This window comes from Spodoptera frugiperda, chromosome 3 (assembly GCF_023101765.2).
Source record: "Spodoptera frugiperda isolate SF20-4 chromosome 3, AGI-APGP_CSIRO_Sfru_2.0, whole genome shotgun sequence".
Lineage (NCBI taxonomy): Eukaryota > Metazoa > Arthropoda > Insecta > Lepidoptera > Noctuidae > Spodoptera > Spodoptera frugiperda.
This window is the reverse complement of record NC_064214.1, coordinates 9,218,033-9,243,858: the sequence shown is the minus strand read 5'-3', so window position 1 is coordinate 9,243,858 and position 25,826 is coordinate 9,218,033. Positions and strand designations below refer to the sequence as shown.

The 25,826-nt window shown below is 35.1% G+C and overlaps 1 protein-coding gene and 2 long non-coding RNA genes across 5 annotated transcripts in view; 2 read left to right on the top strand and 1 right to left on the bottom strand.

Moving 5' to 3' along the window:
- The first annotated feature begins 4,090 nt into the window (after positions 1-4,090).
- The window catches only part of LOC118274067 (organic cation transporter protein-like), a 40,613-nt gene continuing 18,877 nt past the window's right edge, over positions 4,091-25,826 (top strand). Inside the window, exon 1 of one of the 3 annotated variants that reach the window (XM_035591422.2) lies at positions 4,091-4,348. The gene's annotated coding sequence lies outside the window, so the exon portion shown is untranslated. Of the gene's footprint in view, positions 4,349-17,163; positions 17,186-22,831; positions 22,851-25,826 lie in introns of those variants that run through there. The other 2 variants (XM_050705028.1, XM_035591423.2) reach the window with 2 other exon arrangements.
- LOC126912571 (uncharacterized) overlaps positions 11,820-25,826 on the top strand; it is a 99,662-nt gene continuing 85,655 nt past the window's right edge. The window contains exon 1 of the long non-coding RNA XR_007707271.1: positions 11,820-11,904. This is a non-coding gene — a long non-coding RNA (uncharacterized LOC126912571). The remainder of the gene's footprint in view (positions 11,905-25,826) is intronic.
- Positions 11,821-21,593, bottom strand: LOC126912572 (uncharacterized). Its single transcript, XR_007707273.1, has 2 exons — positions 21,226-21,593; positions 11,821-11,873 (listed from the first exon to the last, which is right to left on the bottom strand). It is a non-coding gene; the product is annotated as an uncharacterized LOC126912572 (long non-coding RNA).

Sequence of the window (25,826 nt, the reverse complement as noted above, 5' to 3'; positions counted from 1 at the left end):
TTTATTTATATAATGAACATTTACTTCATATGTTAATTCAGGTAACAATACAATGACATAATCAGTTAATTGTTTCAATTTTATTTTGTATGTCAGTACGTTGACCTTGAATAATAATTACAAAGATCATTACGAATCTATTAGCACACATTCATGTGTTCATTCTCATTGGATTTATTTCTAATAGGCATTGTAGGTTATTGCCTAATTCCCTAGATATTAGTGATTATTATGTCAAGTACCTACAAAAATGTATTCTTTTTTCTCCTTCTACCTTCTGAATGTCGTCAAAAACTTAACTATCGACCATGAAATCTAAAAAAAAATATTTAGGTACCTATACTTTGGTTTTAAAGACAGACATGGCAGTGGGATACCTTCTAAAGACGTCTAGCTTTTTGGGGAGAAAGACCCAATAGGGCTGATACCTGATCCGGAGCTGCGGCCTACCTAGCGGGTTTACCGGGACTCCGGTTTAAAGTAGAAATAGGAACAGGGTGGTTTTTAGTACGTAAGAGTCTGATACTCTCACCCCCTACTCCCGCAATAAGTCATTAGAAGGATTTACAATAAAATAATACACCAAGCACAAATTCCAGATTAGATACGCGGTAATTTTCAAATATTGGATAACCCAAAAATGCCCTTCTCGAAACCTTTTGCGTCGGCAATCAAGCTTCCAACCACTGACCTACCTACCAAGGTCGTTTGGTTATTTTTCATGGTAATTAATACATGTGTGCTCAATGAGCAAGCTCCACTTGACTATGTCTATTTGCTAAGGGCATTAACACACATAGACATAATAATGTACAAACACAGATGTGCTGATGTGGTGGTGATGGGTAAATGGTAATTAGGTATATGACGTTCGGTTTGTATAAATAATTGGTGCTACAATATATGTATGTATGTGTATATGTGACTGGTATGATATATTGTCTCGTATTATAGAAGCAGATGATATAATTCATTGTTTAAATAGATATAATTTTATATCTGTTATTCCCCTAAGAAATACATAGACGATACTTATGATTAGTAACATGTCTGCAACACATTAATTAATTTCAGTAGTTTTACAAGCTTCTGTCACCGGCTTCGCCCGCGTTTCCGTGGGATAAAAAGTATCCTATCGCTCAAGTCAGCTCATATCCTGTCTGTATACCAAATTTCATCAAAATCCGTTTATCATTAGAACACATAATTAGGAGACCCCTTGTGGCTTGAAACTGGTCGAGCTTTACTCAAAAACTTGATGTGAACAAGTCGTATATTTTAGTCAATTTAGTGGTCTTGTAGCCACAGTCGGGATATGTTTTGTTTTGATAAGTTAGCAAAACTTGAATAGAAAAATACCTTATTAGCTAAAGTAATGTACAAACACCTTTTACTATATTTTATATCAGACTTATCTATCGTACTACATTCTCAATTAATGGGTCAATGACTTTAGATAAGAAATGCGATCGTTACTTAGTGAAGTAGTGACTCAGCCTGTATCGTCTAGACGAACTCAGTCTAGACCAGACTTCCTCGAAAATCTCAGTCTAAAGTCCTATTTACTTGGACTAATATTCACTCCTCGATTAGGTATGTTCTAAATCTTATAGTGATGAAAAGATTAACTTTTAGGTAATCTATGTCACATTATGTGCGTGTTTGCCCCCAAAAAAGTAAACCTCATATAATGAAAGCTATGGCACTTAATACCATGCACATTTTTTACAATTCTTGCAAATCCTAGACAACGTACTGTTAATGAGAAGTTTACATCATCATCAGTATCAGCCAAAAGACTATTATGATGAACAAAGGTCATCCTCTTTAGTCCTCTACGTTTTATATATAAAAAAACACATATAAATATTTTCCCTATACAGAAATCGAAATAATAACTGAACATTTTGTAAGATTTCAAAAGCAAAACATAGCAGGATCTCTTCATGTATAGCAGCATACCCTATAACCTCTAATGTACCCTATGTTTCACAAATAAATACTTTGACTTTAACAATATCAATTTGTTGTGACTACAACCACAGAATCACAACCCACGCATGAGAAACCACACTTTATCTCATAAACTAAAACCATAATGATTACTATGGACAATCAAACACTTTTATATATAATAGGGAAGCAAACATATCACACTAATATTATAAATGTGAAAGTTTGTTTATTTGAATGTTTGTCCGTCAATCACGCTGTAACTACTGAACGGATTTTGATGAAATTAGTACACAAACAGAGTATGAGCTGATTCGGGTGAAAGGAAATTTTTTATCTTTGCAGAAGCTAGCTATACAATTCACAAAAAATAAATATGAATAGCCAAGTGTGTATCAATGTGTCAGTGTCTTATAGGAACTAATCTCCGGAGCTACGGACTACCTAACGGGTTTTCCGGGGCTCCGGCTCGAAAACAGAAGTAGGGACGGGGTAATTTTTACTCAGTAAGAGTCTGACACTCCCTCTCGCCTTGCCCTGGCGAGAAAAGTAATAGGATGACTTTTCCCTTTAAAAAAAATACAGTGCACGGGTCTGATGAAATTTCGTATACAGACAGGGTATGAGCTGACTGGTAGAAAGTTCTAAGTCATGGAAACCACGTTTTCCCTCGTAAAGTACAAATTATTCCATTTACCTACGAGTTTTACGAGTTTTGATTTCGAGTAATGGTCTATTTATGTGAGGAAATGGAGTAGAAACTGATTTATTAACACTTAGGCTAGAACTATCATGGTAACCTTAATCTAGTTAAATAATTTTATTACCTTTATGTGGGGCCATGATCTATCTGTATACAGAATTCCATCCAAATCTGTTTAGTCGTTTACAAGCTATTGAGTTGCAGATACAGAATCAGATGTTGAAAAATCTTTTTTAATTATTGTTCTGGATTCGTTTTATAAACCAAAAGAGGAAATCTCATGGATAAATGAATGATGGTAGTTATTTAAAGGTGGTAGAGAAAAGAGATTAATAAGAGAAGAATGACTGGAGTGTGATAGATAGACAGGGTCTATAATGGTGACTAAATACTGTATTTCCAACACCTGTGTACATTATGGATGCAATAAATACTTGAATAGATAGATAGGTGGTGATTGAAAACAGAGTGTGATAACATCTGTTAGGGAACAGAGGGCTTAGTGCAAATTTGTTCTACGTTTAACGAGAACTGTGTTCGACACTCTGAGTAGCTTGCTCGAATTAACCGACCAATCAGAGCGCCGAACACGGTTTCATTTCAATTTCGTTTAAAACTCGTGCTAAGCCCTCAGGCTAGACAAGATTTAAGATAACATAAAGAGCAGCAATCAGGAGATTCATAAAATTAAAAAAATAATATTAACACACACATATGATAAGAAATACTAAATTATCACAGCTAAACACGTAAAATAAAGCAAAAAACCTACAATCTACACGCATAATAATTATCACAAAAATAAGCATGCAGTGAAACCATGACCGTTTCATAAGTAATTTTAAATATGAAGTACATTATCAACATTCATGCATATTTTTAATACATACATAAATATATTATGTTGCTAGCTACTCCACGCCACGTGTGTACCTTACTACTGATTTAACAACAGCTGATTCAAAAACCCATCGCATAATCAACCCTATTCTAACACCACTAAAAACCAAAATAGCTTGAACAATTTCCCAGCATGGTTTTCGTACACACGATCACGCGAGAATCACGCTATCGACTCGCCTAAAAAATATCTAATGGGGTCAACGTCACTTAGACTTACAATCGATACTAAAATCGAAATTGCAAAGATAAAATCGATATTTGTCTCGTTAATACTAATACTAGACGAGATTATGTTCAAATGCATTAAACATAAGCGCACATTGCACATGTGAACTATGAGATAGAAGAGATTAACGTACATATTGAAAATACACTAACCATTGCTGCTAACGCTTGTTAACACATTAACGAGGTGTTAACAAAAACAGACATGGAACAGAAAGCAAGCGATACAAACGGTTTGTGAAGGAAACGGCGTAAGCGCGTGGCGCGATAAAAATGACGTTGGAGTGACGAACCAGCCGCTTCGAACCAATGCAGTGCCGAGCCCGCTAGACATTTCGCCTCAGTCCGACGCGCACGCTTCGCCGGCCGGCCATTCTTACCCAAATAACGTATAAAAATCCGTGTCAATTTAACTCCAACAACTTTTCAAACAGCATTCTAGAATTTTGTGTACAAATTAGTGCATTTTCAAGTGAAACCGTGCTTGTCTACAGGTTATAAACTAAACATTCCAACGTGGTGTTCTGTGAATTGGGTCATGGTGTACAATTTATCCGTTTCTCAGTAAGTATTATAACTTTTTAAAAATTTTAAAATTCGAATGTGAAATCAGAGTAGTGATGCCTGTGCACCTTAATTTAGTACGGATCGTTTAAATCGATTATTTATTTTTAGTCGATACTAGACAACGAATAATTGTGTCTATTTTTAAAAATAATTCCTTTTGTAAGCAGATTTTTTTTTTCATACATGTTTCGAGTAAATTGGATTACGCATTCCACGTAACATCGTAAATGTAACCACATTGTTGTAACATACGGTATTTTTTCTGACAACGGACTCGATTGTAAGCAACTTTGTAACATTTTTGACACATTTCGTCCCACTGGTTTAATACCATACCAAACCGTGCGCCTACAAGAAAAAAAAATGGTCACCCATAACAAATTAATTTTAATCTCAAATACTTTCATAGCCCACAACTATTATACAACTTTTATATAAAAATAAACAGATGTCTCATAAAAATCCCTTTTTTTTCACACAAAAGAACTACATTGTCTCGAACAGCGAAGCAAGTTTTGTATTGTAAAATTTACCTGACACGTCTTTGAATACAAACATGCATTCGGCTCAGTTGCTTATGAATAACCGTCACTAACTGGCTGGATACACTGCGTTAAAAAAGGAACAGAAGTTATTTAAAAAAGAAACAATTGGTCGTTTATTAAAAATTAAGAATAAGAAAAATAACTGGCTGGATACAAATGTGTTTAAAAAAGGAACAAAAGGTTTAATAAAAAAGAAATAATACCTAGATTGTTTATTTCAAATTGAGAACAAGAATAAAATAATATTTCGAAAGACCGTTACTGATTCTCATATTTGAATTTATGTAAGGTATGTCATAATTATTTATTAATTTTCATCATTATCAAGGTTTTACTTTTAAAAGTAGACTTATATTAGTTGATTCTGTACCAAAATTTCCCCTTAAATTCGATCAACAGTTTTGTATCTTTAAGCCAAAAGCAAAAATAAAATCGATTATACATTGCCATTTTTAAAACATGTTTTAATTACCTATATCAGTTGATAATAAATATCCTTAAAATAAGAACATCCTACCCCTTTTTGTTTTTTTGTCAAAAACTTGAATCTCTCGAGAAAATATGTTAAAGTTAACTTTTAAACTTGACAATATCTAAATTAATAATCTTATGACATTCTTAATAATAAGAACAAGGATTAAAAATAAAGGTGTAGTATCAGCTCGCCCCTTGGATCTCGCCCCGATTGCCTAAGTGCATCAACTCGCCCCTTAAATTATTACATACTCCAACTCGCCCCCGATTGTTGGTTAGTTAAAAGTACTGTCAGCACTCTAAGTTTATAAAATATTTAAATGAATATTTTTTCTTAAAACTTCAATAATGCTTCTTATAAAACTCTCTACTTATTCAATAAAACTTCAAAAATTTCAAAGGGATTTTTTGTAATTTTATGATACAAGCCGGTAAACGAGCAGACGTGTCACCTGATGGCAAGCAATCGCCGCCGCCCATGGACACTTGAAACACCAGAGGCGTTGCAAGTGCGTTGCCGGCTTTTTGGGAGTTATAAAATAAAAAACTGGAATTTAAGGTTGTTGTTCGGGAATCGGGGATGGGGAAGATTGGGAAGGGGGGAATTGGGCCTCCGGTAACCTCACTCACACAACGAAACACAACGCAAGCGTTGTTTCACGTCGGTTTTCTGTGAGGCCGTGGTATCACTCCGGTCGAGCCGGCCCATTCGTGCTGAAGCATGGCTCTCCCACACTTAAATGCCGCAAGGGGCGAGTCGATGCATCAAAATAATTATTTAATTGTTAAATTTTTCACTCGCCCCGTAAGGATTTTCGTAAGGGGCGAACCACAACTCCAAATTAATAAAAACGGGGCGAGTGGAACATTTTAATCGGAAGGGGCAAGATCCAGGGGGCGAGCTGATACTACACCAAAATAAAACTACATTGTTTCATTCAACTCGTAAGTGTTTATTTAAAAATATTATTAAACACTATTGTAATAAAGTTTATATTCCTTTGTCAGTAGTAGATACATAAACAGTTTTTGAGTTCACTGTCGTCAAGCCAGATGTTACAAAAATTAAAAAAAAATACTTTAAGGACATTGTACTTATGTATGTAACTTACGCATAATTTTAATATTAACTTTAGTATGATATTTTGTAATTTTAAATACAATGAAAAAGTAAAAATAAACAATTGTGAAAAAAAAATATTTATAAAGGAATTAAGATGAAGCGTCAAATAAGAGTCGTGAGTCATACGAGAGAGTACGGAATGAATCCATTAACGTTCATGTAAAAGAAAAATAAACAATATACATAATATAGATTTTTATAAGGGGGGTAAAGTCATCCAATGACTTCTCCCGCCTTGGATGAGGCAAGAGGGCATGTCAGACTCTTACTAACTAATAACTACACCATTCCTACTTCTGCTTTTCGAGACAGAGCCCCGGTAAACCCGCAAGCAGCTCCGGATCAGGACTCAGCCCGACTGGGCCTCATCTGTGGTGGTCTGATGGATCTTTGAGCATGACAGCTTCGCAGAAGGAGAAGACGGCATCCCAATTCCCTTCACTCCACCCAGTGGCCTGAACTAATGCCTCACACAAGAACAAGTGGCACCTAACAGTAGGAGTAAGGGGTTAGTTTAGGTGCTACGTCATGCTAAGAAACTTTTGATGGTCTAGAAATGGTTAGTATAAGCAGCCATTAAATTGTTAAATGCAATTTATAACAAATACAAACTAAAACATAACTTTAATTACCCGTAAACATTCTAGAACGTTTTTATTAAAATCATTGAACTAAATAATTTGATCAAGGAAACTAAATACTCCACTGTATAAAATTAATATTCAACGTAAACTGGATCGGTTATTTTATTACTGGTTCATTTTAACTGAAGGTCTTATGTTAATCGTTGCACGAGAGTTCAATGTAACAGTTAAATCAATCATTAAATTAACGTTTAAACTGGCTTTAACACGCGACTTCACTCACTATCTGTTCCTAAGGAAATATAAACACCAAAACCTAAACTAACCCCTAACTTGTAATGTTAGGTTCTGCATTCTCGCGTCCGGCATTGGTTCAGGCCATGTTGCGGAGCGAGGGAGTCCGTCTCCCCTTTCTGCAAAGCAGTCATGGCCAAAAACCCATCAGACCACCACAGATAGGGCCCAGTAGGGCAGATGCCTGATGCAAGCCTGCGGACTACCTAGCGGGTTACTGGGGCTCCGGCTCAAAAAGCAGAAGTAGGAACGGGGTGGTTTTTAGTCAATAAGAGTCTGACACTTTCTCTTGTCCAAGGCGGGAGAAGTCTTTAAATAGATTTTACCCCTAAAAAAAAGTGAACCTCCATCAATACATAATCCGGTTTGCCATAATCTTAATCTTCTAGCTTGGCAGACAAGTTGAAGATCAGAGTTTATTAGGTTCAGGTTATTTCCTTAATAAATGGACTATCCTACATAAAAAATACTATCTTATTAGTACCAGCCGTTTCCGAGGTTAGTTAGACCAACATTCAATCTTGCTTAACTTTTATACTTTTAGCTTTTCTGACGGTTCTAGATGATTTTATAATCAGAAAAGTCTATCCTTGACACTACGGATTTCCTTTAGTCTACTTCGTGATAAAAGATAACATATCACCACGCGATTTATTCCGCAAAAAGCAAAACAGGGCAGTTATTAATAGCACTTAAATTAAATACAGTCTTGTTATAATGATTATTTGGTAAATCTATATATATTGATAATAACTTCCATGAACTACGTTTAAGAAAACCGACTTCAATATTATATAGCTGGCCAAGGGTGCTTTTCCACCAGAAATGTGCTATATAGCTATGCTCCGAAGATGTGCTAGCTAAGCTGTGAAACTATGTGACCGTTTCCACTGATGCTAAGCTACGTACTACTACTACTAATATTACTACCTATACACTAAAACCTGCTCCTAATTGTAACTAAGATTCTTTTGAAAACCGCATCAAAATCGGTTGAGCGAAACGCGAGATAATCGCGTGCAAACATAGGTACATGCCGGTCAAACTTCACCTCCTTTTTAATCGGTTAAAAATCGAAACTAACGTAACTAATTTAAGCGCAGGCGCGGTTCACGTTTTCAGTTACGGTTTAAAAGAAAATGTTACGGTTCACAAAACGTGAGCCTGTTGTGGACTTGACCGTGAATTTTGAAGTTTATTATTTTCATAATAACTACTATAAATCGTACTTTAACAATATAATCATAAAATGCATCAAAAGGAATAAATAAAATAATTGGCAGACCTATATAGATTGGAAGTATTTATTTATTTGGACATCCAGTTGTTGCTACATAATTAACATTAACTTAAAATTAGATATTAGTAATCTTATTACCAATGCACAACATTTGAAGGACATCACAGCATGCATTGAATCAAGAACACACGGCATAAATAAATAATTAAATAAAATTAAATCAGGTTAAATTATATCAAAGTATCCTTTAAAGTTTCAGTGATCTAACTGTATCCCAAGACCTTTGGATACAAAACATGCGTAGAGATACTACATACATACATACATAACCTCACGCCTGTCTCCCATGAAACACCAATTGCTACAAATCTTACTTACCTCTTTCGCTTCATCAACAGTCATCAGTCTTTACATGCATGCTCGTCGGTTAAGGGTACTTTTAATTTGGCCCTTCTTTAATACATCGCCAATCTGGGCGTCTAGGGCGCCCTCTATCGACGGTCCCATTCATACCCGCATAGAATATCAATATCTAATGGGATGTAGGTGGAGGATGTAGGTGTTTTGCCCGATAACGATGATAAATATTATCAATCATTCAATCAATAAGCGATCACCGATCTGTATTTGAAGCACGAAAAATAAAACCTATCTTTCTATTATGCAGTAGACATTGTAGTATCAAATCCAATCAAACAACTATTATGACACGTATCGGAATGTAAATAAAGATTATTTTGCAACGTTAATTCTTGTGAATGAATCACAATATTTGGTTTTCGATAAGGAGCGAATGTCAATGCAGTCAAAGAGGACGATTGAGTTTTGTTGCTCATAGATCAATCTGAGACTTGATCTTTGTCATCGTAAACTTATTTTTAGCTAGTTTCAATAAGGTTTAAAATTGTTTAGCAGTTTATTTTTAAAACATTTGAACTTTTGTATCGATATTTTTTTCGGTAACTTTGGGTAGATTACCTATCGTGAGGTGTTGTTAACTTCAAGCTCCGGGTCTAACAAAACCTGATGTAATAGGCTGTAGATCTACTTCTTTTTACAATAAAAACTAACAAAACGAAATTAAATACATTGAAAATCTCGAAGCTTGTTATTTTTTTTACAAAATTATGATCCATATTTATTTTAAACCTTTTTTCAGACTTTACCTTTTTGACTCAGGCTTGTTTAATTCTTTTAGTCTGCAATAGTATGTTGCAACAATGAAATGACTGTGTTGCAATAATATTTTCGTTTCGTTAACCCTCAGTATAGGCTTGTTACCGTCTATTGTCAACCAAATCTCTGCGATTTTAGGCAGTAATGCTATTCGTTTGTTACTATCACCAGTTTGAGCTATTTCGTGTACGATTTAACCGGTATAATAGGTTAGACAAACTCTTTTGATAAGTCTTTCTTTTAACATCATTTCGGCACTGTTGTCAATATCCTGTTTTGAGTTCTAATTATGTTACTAATGACCAGGTCAGTTTAAAAACTTAAGTCATCCTTCTGTTGTGATTTTTGAATAACTGTAAAATCTTTAGATTAAGATCGATTTTTGGCATTAGTTCTTTAGAGTTTCTGCCAAAAATGAAGATCGATCCAAAGATTTTTGAATTGAGATCGGCTAATGAAACTAACAATTTCGCTTGAAATAGTTAAGAGGGTATAAGATTATGTCGCACCCTTAGAATGTAAGTGACCGAATCTAAAAACTGCAAGTTCTTATAGATTAGTTCTTTGGTTGTAGAGTATATTTTGCAACGCCAGATTATATTAAAATCGAATGTTACAGAAATTTTGAGTTACTAGTGCGATGTAATACGTAATAGTCGAAAACATCTATACTTTTAAACTTTGTGGTATAAAATTTTAGTTGTTTTAGGTATCTACTATATTATTGCTTGACAATTAAAACTTAAACCAAATACGTATGTATGTACATATGGTTGAATTTCACATGTGAGTAGTGTGTACTGTGTACGTTTCCATTGGAGAGCGGACAAACAGCGGAATGTCGAGTGCGTGCTATAAAAACTGGTGCAATTTAATTAATTAATACTGTTCCACTCACCGGCAATTGGCTTCGTATTAAACCAATATTTGTTATTACATTAACTAGTAAATACATTTTTATTAATCGGTTTTTCTCCACAATCCACGGAAGAGACATAATTAAAAAAAATATCTGTTAGTAATTGCATTGTTCTCTGTTTTAAAATCTAGAAAACAATACATAATTAGTTATTTACTAATCAAGAGAACATTTTCACTAATTTTCTTATTGCTTTTTTACTGGAAAATGTTGTAATCAAAACTGAATCTGAGGCGATCATTTAAATAAAAATGCAATTTTATTAGCATATTTTAATAACTAATCAATAACATTTGTAAGTATCTTTTTAACCGCTTCCTCGAAAACGGCTGTAATGATTTCTAACTTTACGCCGCGAAAAAAAGAAAATAATGTGAAGTGTATAATAGATGAGGATTTTCATCTTTCCCTATAGGCATTGAATACGAAACACTATACAAGTTATCAAGTATTATATAAAAGTATAATTTGTTATGTGTATTGCCATGTAAATATATTTATGTTAATATTCATAATTCTACGATGTCACAACACTATATGGCAATGAGAATTTCTAATGTATTATTTATCATATACGTTTACACATTTTTTTAACGTTGATAAGTCTGCGTTTGGCCACCAACCGGCTTACTGCCAGGACGGTGAAGCACACATTTATTAAAAGAACTATCTTCTGCTCACTAGCTTGGCTCGCGTTCTGGTGAGGAAAGGTTCTCTCACCCAAATCAGCTCATACCCTGTCTGTATACCAAATTTCATCAAAATCCGTTCAGTAGTTTTAGCGTGATTGACGGACAAACATCCAAACATCCAAACAAACAAACTTTCACATTTATAATATTAGTGTGATTTCTAATTCTATAATTATCAATTAGCTAGTGATAACTGATTACCTAGTTTAGGTACATATTAGGTACACTTACCTACGTATGTATGTATATATGTAGAATTTTTAGACTAGATACACTATCTAATCGTAAATAAGTAAGCACGCGTTAAAGTTTGTGAACTAATTTCTAAACAGGTTTAGTGTATTAAGAATGTTGTAGATAATAAATTAAGAATAGATATTTATGTGGAATGTGATTTATTTATTAATTTTAACTTATAACACTATACAATGTGATAGGGGCGAGACTTCTAACCCGTTAAGGCTGAGTTCTACATCTAATTTTATCGACAAAAGTCGGGGGTCGAAGTGGTCGAAATAGCCATAATTTTTAGGGGGAAAAATTATGGCTATTTTAATATTTTTTTTTACTTTTTTTGATATCAAAGGTTGTATGCGTCGTAGAACCAAAAAAATACGACAAACAGTAGCTAATAACCCTGGCTAACTAATTCATTACTTTTTTCATATGTTTGATAATGTTTTGGTAAGATAAAAATAATTTGTGAATTATTTTTACCGAAAAAATCACTATTTTTCAATATTTTCAATTAGGGGTTCAACCCCCCATTTTATTTTTTTTGTCGATAAAATTAGATGTAGTACTCAGCCTTAACGGGTTAGAAGTCCCAACCCTATCACATTGTATATTATGTAGCTTCTGCCAGCGGCTTCCAGACCATGATCCACCTCTGTTCCAAATTTCAATCAGTAATAATGTCTACTTATAAGTAAGTTTTGACATTATAATAATTATCATCATCATCAGCCGAGAGACGTCAACTTTTGAAGAATGGCCTCCCCCTTACTGCTACACGTAGAATTGATAATAGAATAACAATTATAGAAGTTTGAAATAGCATTGAGCCAGCGTGGTGATTATTACTGAAACCTTCTTCCTATGAGAAGAGACCTTTGATCAGCAGTGGCCCATTTATATGCTATTTTTGATGACGAAACAAAACAGCTTCTTCCCTGCTTACCCAACTCACACAACAAAGCACATAATTAAATCACAACGAACACAGATCAACAAACAAATAATAAATAAGATGAGACTAATACAGACGAAAGTTGGGAACTTTACGTAAACTCCATGTTAGCAAATAAAGCATTAATAAGACTTCGACTTGATAAACTGAAGGCGAAGTTATAGGAATTCCTTAATTAACTGTTTGAGAATTCGCATTATTTAACGTATTATTTGGATGTTCTTTGAAAGGATATACAAAAGTGCACAAAATGGTAAATTGTTATCTCTAGGTATGCTTAGTGTCTTTTTAACTGACTTAAAAAAGGAGGTTCTCAGTTAAACCTGTATGTATGTACGTATGTTTGTGCGCGATTATCTCGCGTTTAGCTGATGTGATTTTGTTACGATTTACGACTTAGGAGAAGGATATAAACTGACTTAATAAAACTGAGGTGGTAATGGACATGAAGGGCGGCTCTCTTTAAAAAAAATATACTTTATTCAACAGTATTACTACACAGCCTATAGCACAATTAATATTGAATGAAAACCTATTAATTCTTTACTTGGCCTGGACATCAAACCTGTGATCAAACACTGAGACCTTAGTTAGCCTGAAAGTCAGTCTCGCGACTACTCGACTAATAACAGTAGAAAGAAAATTCCAATATTTACTTCTAGCTTATTTTTTTGCTGAAAGTACATATTTATGATTAGACTTGAAAGATCTCAAAGAGATTTTCCCTAAAGAAATGATTTACAACTAACTCATAAACATCTAACAGGTAGAGCATAGGTGTATAGGTCCTACAGCATTATTACATAGTCAATTACTTGACCAGATTACCAATTACAGATAGTGAACTAATCCTCTTATCTTCACTCATACATAGCTAGATGATTCAACTGATAAGACTAGGGGGGCCTAATTGAGCCAACAACACGAATATTTTGCATGAAATATATTTAAGACCTAGTTTATAGTAAACTGCTATAATATCCATTCAAGTAAAGATCCTACTGATTTGCGAAAGATATGGTAGAATATCTCGGTGGTCGGAAAATGGGTATAATGATAATGAGGGATCCAGTAACCGTCTCGTTGCAAAATATTACTGATTTTTTGTATGGAAGTTAATCTGGAAATCATTTTAGACAGTCAATCAGGAATAAAATCAATCTGGACAAAATCCTAGTTGTAGTAAGCACATTTAAAATTAAACTAATTAATTCTATTTTTCCTGAGAAATACAACCCGGGTCTTTTCGAGGTACTTTCTAAGTCTGTATGCTCCATCTTCGGCCACATCTTCGCTTCGCCGTCCTGGCAGTAAGCGGGTTGGTGGCCAAACACAGACTTATCAACGTTAAAAAAAACTAGTAAGTATGTTAATTTTCAAAGATATCTTACCTATTAACAGAAGTAAAACCACACGCAAAAGCAATATTATTCTTTTTTCGTAGAATAGCAATAAATTCAGCGTTATCTTACAAACTACCATTAATTACTGAAGCGCTGAAGATTATCGTTAGGACATGAATAGAAGCACTCTGTCAAACTGTATAAACCCAGGTTTAAAACACTGTATGAATGTCTGACCTTCGTAGCCAAAGCGATAAAGAGATTTATATGTATTTTATTAAGTCATTATTTTAAACAGCAATACGTATTTATATATAATTATATTATCTTGGTAGTTGGCAGAGATACAGATACATTTTTAGGGCTACTCAGTCATAATTATGTGGTCATACATGTGGTTGGTTGACTAGAGTACAGACCACACTTTGGTTGATTGTTGCAGCAGTCTTGTGGTAATCAGCTTGACGATCGATCACAAAGAATCACGAAGTTTGATATCTAGTAGATACTCTCCTTCAACGCCAATGATTTGACTTGTATCTGATTGGTTGTCTATAAAGATCTCTGGAACAGTCAACCATCCGTAGTCACCCATTAACTAAACGTAATATATGTAGTATGAACGAAATCTTTGAGAAGATATATTTGACTGTATTACACAGTGCACGTAAGGTCACTTTTAGGTCTCAAAATCTGACCTAAAGTCCAGTGATTAAGTACCAAAAGACTTTATCAGAAGGTCACGCATGTATTCAATGTGAGATTAAGACCACAATGACATTATTCATTAATATAACAGCGATTATCTCGAGACTAATTAATAATAATGAAGATAAAGATTCATGTGTATAAAGTGACATAAAGATTATATTTGTACGTATAAATTATGCTCTTTAAGAGACTTTAAGATTGTCTCGTCGATTGAAATGACACATGTGTAGCTGTGACTGCCAAACACGAGAGTTTCTTGAGACAGATATTTGTAATTAGAAGTAAGATTCGAAGATTTTTGTCTCAATTTTTTTAATCGGTCTTTCTTTCTCATGTACTTGTTTCAATTCGTTTTGGCTAATTATTATCAGTGTTTTACATGGAACGATCACCACCTAGCCTACACAATTCAGAACTCATATATCACTAAGCGTGATTCACATTCTTACCCAGATATTTAGACCTTTGATGCTTTCGGCTAGCTACAAAAACTGTTTATATTATACTCGAGAAATCGGACCAATGATGTTAAACAGTCATTAATTAGGGTGCTTTTAAACTAAAGATGTACTATGCAGCTATGCTACGAAGATATAATAGTGAAGCTGTGAACTATGTGAGCGTTTCTACTAATACTAAGCTATGTAGATGTGTTTCGACAGTAGAAGCCATCCATTGCATACATCTATAGCACGCATCTTTCCATAAAAAACGTAGCTTAACTGAGTCTGGTTCCACCAGTGCTTAAACTATAAAACTATGTGTGTACCATTAAATATGATTGGTGGGAGCCAAACATATCCACACCAACGTAGCATAGCACATCTCTGGCGGAAAAACACCCTTTGGGCGAAAAATACACACCCTTTACTAAACTCACGTATATAATGTCATGCTTCTACCATATCTGTGTGAATATAGCAGCACTCATATATCATGACGTCATAATGTTGTACTTGAACTTCACTCTGTTCATTGTTTACATACGAGTACTGGGTTGAATCAGTTTTGTATGCTTCCTTTATACATCTGCTTTTATTGTTTTAATACTGGTTTCTGAGTGTTTATGTTGCATTTAGTGTAGGTGCAAGGTTACTATAATACTAGCCAAGTCATAGTTAGCAACTGCCTTCGAAACTGTCTAAAGTGTGGGAGAGCCATACTTCGGTATAAATAGGCCGACTCGAACACGGAGTGATACCACGGCCGCACAGAAAATTCATGTCACAACGCACTTGTAACGCCTCTGGTGTTTCGGGTGTCCATGGGCGCGGCGATTGCTTACTATCAGATATATCCATCTAAAAAGCTGCACCAAACTTTTTAAAAAGTGGTTCGGCAATTTAAGGATGACAACCTGACTTTTATTTTTAATTTAACAGTAACTATTCATTTGGTACTTTAGTTTAAATACTATTTTTAACTACATATATCTAAGTTTTTACTAATAATCTGATTTGAAACTTTATCTATGAAAACAGACGTAATTATGTTACTAAATCCAGCTTTCAACATATTTGTACCTATGCAATATCAATAATTCCGTGCCTAAACAAAACCTTACTTATCTCACACAATCGAGTGCTTTTATCGCCTTTATCGATATCGATAAAACTATTTTTGTCTCAGCTCCTCTCTATCCAAGTTATTGAACTTGCACAAAGCTATAAAATCGTTGTATTAATGTACACAGGACTCGCACTAAGACTTTATCGATTGAATAAATTGGTAATTATTGAATCGATAACAGAGCATCCGTTTTCATTGGCTCGCTCCTTAATAGAATCGAGAATTGTATCGATTAAAAATTAATCTTTGTTAAACGGAGGAGTTTAGTGCTCTTTATTATTGACCTTGTCTATTTAGTTTGGAATTAGAAATCAACTTCTGAAAGAGATCGAGTTAAAAATATTCACAAAACCGCTATGTTATGAAAATTGGCGTTCCGCTATTCTGTATTCTGTGTAGGTATCCGCACCGATTGAAATCCAGAGAATCCTCTTTCTCTTTTTTCGTCAGAGGTATTTTTAAAAAGGGAAAATCATCCAATGACTCCCGCTTTGGGCGAGGCGAGAGAAACTGTCAGATTCTTACTGACTAAAAACCACGCCGTTCCTTCTCCTGTCCTTCGAGCTGGAGTCCCGGTACACCTGCACCTCCATAACTCCGGATCAGGCATTAGCCCTACCTTTATCAAGTCTAGATTGAATGAGTCATCAAAGGACATAGACCACGACCTTCCTTAAGATAATGTGAAGAGCGGTTTCATTTACGACACCTATAAATAACTTAAGCCTACTAAGCAAATATTTTCAAAAATATTTGTTGATATTATGTCACACTTATCTAATCAGTTGTCCACAACGAAAAGATATCAAATATACCTTTTTCTTAAGGGATTTCCGTCTGTTATAATTTTAACTCATTACCGTCCCCAATGTCCTCTGTGAACGCTATATTATTGAGGAAATTTATTATTTTTAGCATAGTACACTGATTAACCTCAATGGTGATAGTAGTGTTTCTTGTAATTGGAAAAATCAAGTGAGATACTTAATAAAAATATTTTAACTTTGGTCATCATTTCATAGAACATTTCATAGAATAGCTTCCCGTTACCCAATTGTTTTATCTGGATACGGTAATTATAATTTCCATACAGATTTTTATTTCTATGTATCTTATGCCTGTTTTTATTATACGTAATCTAAAGGATCCAATTGGTTGAAATCTTAACTATTAATTAGTAACACTAACTAAAACAACGTTTCTTTTTTAAATCACCTGAATTTGATGTTATTTGAGTTGCATTTCAAGTTACTTTTGATGTCAAGACCTGACTTTATTTTTGTATAAAAATGTTTTTTTTTAGTCTCATGTATTTAAATCGACTTTGCCTTTTAATCGAACGTTCGGCAATGTCGTAAAAATAAAATTTAAATACATCTATTTTGAAAACAACGTAAACATTTTAGAGGGCAGATGTATTATTCAATGAATAGTGTATTTATTCAACTGTTTGCTAATGCGATTAAACATGATGGCGGCTCGAAATTTCTGAATAATTTTTTGTTGACTTAAAATCAAAACGTTTTTGTTGAAAAACGTGTTTATGGTAATTACATTAGGCTTCTCAATTCTAAAAAAATTTTAATTCTGCTGTCGTTTTTATTCGTACAAAAGGTTTGAAATGTTTATTTATTTAGACACGTTATTACTATTAAGGCACGTCAAATATATAAAAAATATAGTTAAAACCTATCATAAAATTATTTGTTGGTAACATTACCGTAACCGTATTTGAATTATTCAATCGATATTTTGTTTCTAGTGTGGTTTATGTGACTTTAAATGCATTCAACATTAAATTCATTACTTTCATTCATATCTTTCTTTCTTACACGTCATCAAATCAAATCAAAAACCATACAACTTTGACTAAAATTACTCCAACCATCGCCCAATCAATATACCCATAACTAAACTATATACAGACAGTATTCCGTGAGACCAAACCACATGATAAATCCGCAACGAAGATTGGAACTATTAAATAGTCAATGAGTATTGAACAATAGCATCTAAATGGACCGAATGATTCGTTCACGACTCGCCCGAGTGCTATTGATAAGTAGTTTCGTAAATGGCTATAAATACAAATTGCAAATTATATTGAAGGTATTCAAATCTTAGGGGTTTTATGAACAATACTCGTATGATACGGAGCTGTGGGACATCCGATATAGAGCCATGGAAGACCTGATGGGTAGCCGGGACTCCGGTTTAAAAGAGCAGTAGTAAGAACGGGGTGGTTTTTAGTAAGATGCTGAGACTCCCTCTGGTCACCCAAGGCGGGCAAGTCATTGGATGATTGTTCCCCTCTCAAACAATATGTTTTATGAAAATATGTTAATTTGTATTGCTTTTGTTTGTTTTTGAGAAATGAGACTTATTGACAGATTCATAAGAACAACATTTCTATGGCTCATCCAAAGAACTGTGTAATCGGTATTTCAACTTTCTCAAAGCAATAAATATCATGTAAATCAAAAGCAAAGACGCTTGTTCTAAAATGAACTATATCTTCAATTGTGGCAGTAGAAGATGGAACGCAGAATGTTCTATGATTATTGGGTCCTTTACCTGCTATCATAAGATAGTTAAAGGAAATAACAACCAAGATTCTAGGAAACCAAGCTTATGAACTCAACACAATTCTTACTACATCCAACAAGTCAATGACATACAATTTCAACTCGTTTCCCAAAAAACCAGCGTGACACAAAACGAAACAAAAGTATCTAAACGAACAAATTAATGGATCACGATTCATAGGCATGTCGAACGTTGCGAATGCGCCGGCGTTTCACCACAAATCAAGGCTGATCCTTGAATTTCTACTATTTGCACAGATCTTTATCTGAAAACTGTTTTATTTGGAAATTGATCGTAATTTTTAAAGCTCTGCCTGTCTAGTCCACCAGAGCTGCGGACTATCTAGTGAGTTTACCAGGGCTCCGGCTCGAAATGCAGGAGTAGAAACTGGATGGTTTTTAGTCAGTAAGAGTCTGACACTCCCTTGTGCCTCGCCCAAAGCGGGAGAAGCCATTGGATAATTATCCACCTTTAAAAAAAAACTCTTCTCGCGGGTGGCGCAAGAGTCAACTGAGGGACACATTTAACAGAGGCTGAACATAGCAGCCCGTCGTGGTAGCCCGGAGGTTTAAAACCCTCGCTTCTTATTCATGAGGGTTCAAACTCGAAACCTACCAACGGCAAAGTACCAATGTGACTTTTTCCAAGTTATAATATGTCCTTTCTAAGATTATTTAGACACCACTGACTAACGGTGAAGGAAAACATCGTGAGGAAACCTGAGCTTATAATATCTTATTATAAGTTTGAAATCGCCAACCCGCATTGAGCAAGCGTGGTGATTAACGCTCAAACCTTCTCCGTGCGAAAAGAGGCCTTTGGTCAGCAGTAGCCACTTATAGAACATTGATGTGAACAGCAGCACTCTCTTATAAACCTGAACCTTTTGTACTGCAATATGCAACCCATCTGCTATACGATCATGGTAAACCCAACATAGCGGAGCAGACTGTCACGGATTCTTAATATCGATGATGAGATTGCATATAATCGGTCTCTTGTCTGACCTTTTCATATGTAGGTATATTTAATGTTATCCGTTCAATATATAAGTATTGTGTCCATTAATATTTACATGTGTTATTCTTAGCGTTTATTTTTAATATAAGCTGTTTTGTTCTCAATTGAAAACAATTACATTTCGATTAAATAGTGTTTACGGTTGTTCGTTGTAGTATCTTCTGGTCGTATTGTTTTGAATCTGGCTAATATATCCTGGTGAATTTGTAACATCAGCAGTTCGTGATGTTCGTGTTTTTTTGCTGGCAAAGGGCAATGAATATAATAAGCGTTATCCTTACCACCCTGCCCTCTTTTTTAGGGGAAAACAATAATTTAATGACTTCTCTCGTCTTGGTCAAGGCGAGAGGGAGTGTCAGACTCTTACTTACTAGAAACCACCCGGTTTCTACTCCTGCTTTTGGAGCCGGAACCCCGGTAAACCCGATAGGTAGACCGCAGCTCCTGCCCTAAGTGAGGAATGAGGTCAGACTCTTCCAAGTCCATGATTTCTCACGATGTTATTTACTTTATTCTGTTTTATGACATTAAGTAAATCATTCAGTATTTTTTGTGTTTATGACTAAGAAATATTCATGTTATTCAAATATGACAAATATGTATGTGATTTGCATTTTTATATCAATGATATATGATAATATTCACAAATCTCTTGGTCAAGGTTGTTGGTAATCTGAAATATAGCTGTTATCTGAACAGTCTAGTCTTTAGACTGACATAGTAGAAATGTATCTTATTTATTTATAACTTTTTTGAGTATTTGTACATAAGCCGATAACATAATAATTAATTAAGAAATCTATCTGTTCTAAGGACCTAGGCAGTACCTAGTCTAAAGCTTATATTATTTGTTATTAATGCATCATACTTGTAGTTAGGTATTTATTCCCAAGCAACAATGGGAGGAACTATTTTGTTATTTGAGAACAGGCTTGGACCATTGTGTGGTCACACGATGTTAGTTGCTCTTGTAAACAATCCTTAAGATAATTATTTATTAGCACGGTTAAACTTATGTTAACGTGATTATATAAGACAGCATGAATCCTTTTATTCTTTGAAATAAAAGGATTAATGGATATAATAAACATAAGGGTCTTATTGACTTTTTTTGAGGGGGGAAAATCATCCATTGACTTCTACCGTTTTGGGTAAGGCGAGAGGTAGTGTCAGACTCTTACTGACTAAAAACCATCCCGTTCCTACTCCCGCTTTAAGCCGGAGCCCCGGTAACCTGTTACGTTTTCCGTAATTCACAAAATAACTCCTTAATATGAAAATCTTAAAACTGTAATAATTATATAACCTTGAATACCTAAATTTAAAGTTAGTAAATAAGTAACTGACGTTTACATATATACAATGTGATAGGGGCGAGACTTCTAACCCGTTAAGGCTGAGTTCTACACCTAATTTTATCGACAAAAGTCGGGGGTCGAAGTGGTCGAATCCCCTCCCCCTAAAAGTTATGGCTATTTTAATATTTTTTTTACTTTTTTTAATATCAAAGGTTGTATGCGTCGTAGAAACAAAAAAAAAACGACTAACGGTACCTAATAACCTTGGCTAACTAATTCATTACTTTTTTCATATGTTTGATAATGTTTTGGTGAGAAAAAAAATCATTTGTGAATTATTTTAACCGAAAAAATCACTATTTTTCAATATTTTCAATTAGGGGTTCAACCCCCCATATTATTATTTTTGTCGATAAAATTAGATGTAGTACTCAGCCTTAACGGGTTAGAAGTCCCACGCCTATCACATTGTATAATAAATAATACATTAAAAATATATCTCAGCATGACACTCGCAAACAAATGAACGTGATTTTCTACAAATTTACTTTATCATTGAAATCATTCATTGAGTTGGCAAAACGTATATTTTTACTACATACTATATGTAAAGTAAACATGTATAGTATAAACTGATTGGAGTTCAAAATGGCTGACGAGGAGGCTTTAAGCGCCATACTCAGGGTCATTTAATGGTTACTTAACCCAGTCTTTAGCAATTGTTTTCCATACAAAATCGTTACTAAAGAATAAGGAATCTTTATATGTCTCTGAGTGCTTATCATTTAGCATCCAAGATCCATGCATGTGGCATTCTTAGAAAAACCTCAGAGAGCTGTTCTGTGAATGCATAACGATGTAACTGCACTCTGATTGAAGAGAATTATATCATACTAGACTCGGCCTTTCCCACTCAGTATATTAATCTATATTTTAATTAATATAGTCTTGTTGCCTTACTCCTTAGTAACGATTTTATTCCAAAAACAATTGCTATTTTGATCCAAAAACAATTGCTAAGGAGTGGGTTAAGTAACCATTAAATGACTCTGAATATGGGGGTTACTTATATACCTATCTCAATCAAAATATGTTGATGGAAATGGTGAATGACGACGACACTAGAGCTTAGATTTTGTATTAAAAATAGGTTATTAGTTTCAGCAAACAATATCTAAATAATACCTTTTTTATTCTTCCAACCTTTCTCACTCGTATTTAATGAATTATTTATTGATTTTATCTAATGTAAGAAAGTTTGAGTCAATCGAAAATCCGCTTGATGTGACACCAATATTCTTGCAGCCTTCCCAATCAGATTTCCTTAACAAAATCTCCAATACTAAGCTTTAAGGTAAAAACCTATTTACTTTTAATAATCATAATTACAAGAAACAAACAATAGCTAAACTCATTACCGTACCTTAATCACAAACCTAATTACCAGACAATAAATAACTAACAAACAAACAATATTAATCGATTAACTTATCCTTATTTTCACCTCGTTGCGAAACGACTAAAGACTATCTTCCTTTTATTTGTTTTAACGATTATCGATTAGCGATTATCGATTAACTTCCTAGCATTTGTCTGCTGGTCTGATGCAACGATAAATTAGTAGATCTACTTTTAATCTCTCCATTGAGATTCGTTTTAAATTCTGCCAATAGATCCGAGAGGAATGTCCACTTGACTTTACCGTTAAGTTGGCTACACGCCAGGATTGCTCTTCGGTAAGCCTCACTTTAATTAGCTTAAAAATGCATGATACCGTCTTTTGCTATTTGGAAAAGGACTGTTGATTGTTAATCGTTAATTTTTGTTAAGCATTCCATCTTGGTATTTTACAAAAACTAGCTACTTCTGCACTATTCAAATTGGTCCAGGAGTTTCGGAGATTTGCTCGTTATAACCAACAAACTCTTCAGCTTTATATCATAGTGTAGATCATAATAGTCCTTTCATTAGGGTGCTTTTCCATCGGAGATGTGCTAGGTTTGGGCCTCACCAATTATATTCATAGCTTAGCACTGGTAGAAACGGACTCAACTAAGCTATATTTATTATATGGAAAGATGCGAGCTATGGATGGCTTCCCTTCTATCGATACATCGCATACTCAAACTCGCTCGCTGCGCATCTTCCTCGCACAGCTATATAGATTAGTATCGCTGGAAACGGTTACATAGTTTCACAGCTTAGCTATGATATCTTTGTAGCATAGCACATCTCTGGTGGAAAAGCACTCATACTCTCCCGTATACAGTTTTTCGTAATATCTCACCATCTACGTCAATCATTCTGCCTTTCATCCAACGTAACCTCAAAATTAAAGCAATTCCCACAATTAGCTTCATCATGCCAAAACCAGTTAGTGATAATTGCACGACGGTTATGCAACTTTACGATTGCAACTACAAGCATGGCAAGCCACAATTACGTACGAATGAACGAAAACCTAACAAAAATAATCGTAGGTTTACATTACATGTGATGAAAGCATAAAATTACATATAATACATGCAACGTCACGCCTTTTATCCCCGAAGGGGTAGGCAGAGGTGCACATTACGGCACGTTATGCCGCTATACAATGTACACCCACTTTTCACCATTTGTGTTATAAGTCCCATGTAATAGGGGGTGAGCCTATTGCCATATACTGGGCACAATTTCAGACTCCGTGCTACTACTAAGAAATTTTCGAAAAACCGAAAATACCCAGTAATCCTTTGCCCGAACCCGTGATCCCTTGTCCGGCAGTCTCACTTTCGACAACTCGAGCAACGAGGCAGTCAAATTACATATTATTAGCTCCTTTTATGATGTTTACGGTTACCGGTCCGGTTTTATTACCGGCGCCGCAGGTGGAAATTAGTCGTGTTAATACGATACGGTCTGTGTCCGGTAATTAGCAGAACTAGATCTCGTCGTTAGCTTCGATAGGATTTTCGTCTCATTATTGGAAACTGTGTGTATATGTTTGCATTTTGGATGCAGGAAATTAACTGCAAATGCAAAGGAATTTGTATTCCATACATTTCTATGTATGTCTTCTTTATGGTATTAGCCGGTAAACGAGCAGACGGATCACTTATCGGCAGTTACCATTGTAAGCAATCGCCGCCGCCCATGGATACCCGAAACACAAGAAGCGTTACAAATGCGTTGCCGATCTTTTGGTGATAAGAAATTTAAGGGTTGTTAGGGTATCGAGGATTTGCGAAGGCGGGTAATTGGGCTTCCGGTAACCTCACGCACACAACGACATACAACGCAACCATTGTTTCACGTCGGTTTTCTGAGACTGTGGTATTACTCCGGTCGAGCCGGCTTCGTACCGAAGCATGATTCTCCCACGACTAAAATATATGTAGGTACTTCGTCAAAAGAAATCCAGTGTTACTATGTTACGTATACATTTGATAACAGTTTTGTTTAAAATTCTCCAGCTTATCTGACATCCGGAAGCTCGGATGACTAGGACGCGATAAACTTGTGCCACTATTTACGATTGGTTGCTATACGGACACATCATATGGACGTAGGTCCAGTTATTCCTATTGGATAGATATATCAAAAATCTCTACGCCAAAAATGTGATATGACCTAAAAGATTATAGTCTATGATACACATACATATTTAATGCGATAAAGACGTGACGAGAAGGTTGGCTATTTCTTCGGTCAGAAGATAAGCATTGCCATTCAACGTGGCAATGCGGCCAGTCTTCTGGGAACGTTCCCCAGTGACAGTGATGCGGACGAGTACTTCGACGCCTAAAAATGAGAATTTCAGCACAACCCTTCCACGTGAAGACCCCCGTAGTCCAAGAGTTAAGCTGGGGACAACGTAACAGGTTACCGTGGCTCCGGCTCAAAGCAGGAGAAGGAACAGGGTTGTTTTTAGTCAGTAAAGTCTGACACTCCCTCTAGTCTCACCCATGGCGAGAGAAGGCAATGGACGACTTTCCCCCCTCAAAAAAAAAGTCCAACAGCTTCAATTAGCTGTCACAGGCTGTTCATGTGTTATATCAAATAGGATTACAGAATTTTGATCTTATACTCTTTTTAAAAGTAAATCAAACGACACTACGACATTAAACAACAAAGCATGTAGTCATACCGTCATCTGACACCGACCTTCGTGGTGAAGCTACAAGGAATCACGCTCCAGTGAGCGACATGTTATCAAAGAATTATGCTCGTGTCGTATCGAGCCGTAACTGACCGCCGACAAAATCGATTCAATGTGCATCCTGTTCACTTGCGGTTTTTTTTGCGGTTAATTGATTTTCAGTCATATGTCATGGGTTATATGGTTTAAAGTAACTTTTTGGATATCACGAAAATTACCTACTTTAGTTTTTTTTCGTGGTAATTGTTTTCAGTCAAGCGCGACACCGATTATGTACCTAGTCAAAAGTAGTTTGAATCTATTTAGAGACTAACCAAAGTACCTAAGTACTGTTATCGTTTTGTGTCACTTGAATTTCAGCCTTAATACTAAAGGTACATAGTTTAAAATGGTTTCTGTTTGTTTTTTGAGAGCGTCTTCGTTTCTCGTACTCGAAGTACCTATTGAGACAAAGCAAACACATGGGAATTCTTACTGTATAACAAAGAATCCACTGTCTGTTTGACTGTTCATCCATCGTAGGGTTGTACTCTATGAAATATGACATGATTTTGTGAGCCATGTGTGAGCC